The sequence below is a fragment of the Chrysochloris asiatica genome, unplaced genomic scaffold, assembly GCF_000296735.1.
Source record: "Chrysochloris asiatica unplaced genomic scaffold, ChrAsi1.0 scaffold00049, whole genome shotgun sequence".
Lineage (NCBI taxonomy): Eukaryota > Metazoa > Chordata > Mammalia > Afrosoricida > Chrysochloridae > Chrysochloris > Chrysochloris asiatica.
Window position 1 is genome coordinate 16,172,395 of NW_006408567.1, and position 1,487 is coordinate 16,173,881.

The window sequence follows — 1,487 nt, forward strand, 5'->3', positions numbered from 1 at the left end:
TTGACTGCTGCTTCTGTGAGTGTTGATGGTTGATCCAAGAAAAATGAAGTCCTTGACAACTTCATCCTTTTCTCCATTGATTAGAATGTTATTTATTGGTCCCGTAGTAAGGATTATTGTTTTCTTTACATTGAGATGCAATTCACACTGAAGGCTATGGTCTTTGATCTTCATCAGTAAGTATTTTAAGTCTTCTTCACTTTCAGCAAGCAAGGTTGTATCATCTGCATATTGTAGGTTGTTAATGAGTCTTCCTCCAATCCTGATGCCACATTTTTCTTCATATAACCCAGCTTCTCGGATTATTTGTTCAGCATACAGGCTGAATAAGTATGGTAAAGAATACAAACCTGTCACACACCTTTCTTAATTTTAAACCATTCAGTGTTCCCATGTTCTAATCGAACAACTGTCTCTTGGTCCATGTACAAGTTCCTCATGAGCACAATTAAGTGTTCCAGAATACTCATACTTAGCAATGTTGTCCATAGCTTGTTATGATCCATACAATCAAAAGCCTTTGCATAGTCAATAAAGCACAGGTAAACATATTTCTAATATTCTCTGCTTTCAGCCAAGATCCATCTGACATCATCAATGATGTCCCTTATTCCATGTCCTCTTCTAAATCTGGCTGAACCTCTGGACGTTATGTGTCAATGTATGATTGCTGCCATTTCTGTATTACCTTTAATAAAACTTTACTCACATGTGATATCAAAGATATTGTCCAATGGTTTCTGCATTCTGTTGAGTCATCTGTCTTTGGAATAGGCACAAATACAGATCACTGAAGACCATTTGGCCAGATAGTTGTCTTCCAAATTTCCTGGCATAAATGAGTGAGTGCCTCCCATACCACCTGTTGAAAGATTTCAATTTGTATTCCATCAATTCCTGGTGCCTTGTTTTCTCAATGCCAATTCCTTCAGTGCACCTTGGATTTCTTCATATGCTACCTCTTGAAATGGTTGAACATAGACCATTTCCTTTTGGTAAAGTGACTCTGTGTATCCCTTCCATCTTCTTTTGATGCTTTCTGCATCATTCAATAATTTGCCCAGAGAATCTTTCACTAACGAAAGCCAAGGCTTGATTTTTTTCTTCAGTTCCCTCAGCTTAAGAAATGCTGAGTATGTTCTTCCCTTTTGGTTTTCTAACTCCAGATCTTTGCACATTAGACAGTGTGAAATAAGTCAACCACAAAAAGACAAATATTGTATAATCCTATGAATATGAAATATGTATAATAGGAAAATTCATAAAGACAGCATCAGGATTAGAGGAAGACTCATTATCAACCTTATTTGCTGAAAGTGAAGAGGATTCAAAATACATACTGACAAAAATCAAAGTCCACAGCATTCGGTATGGGTTGTACCTAAATGTAAAAAACACCTACAAATATCCTCAGCAATGGACCCATAAATAGCATCATGATAAATGGAGAAAAGACTGAAGTTGTCAATGGCTTCATTTTTCTTGAA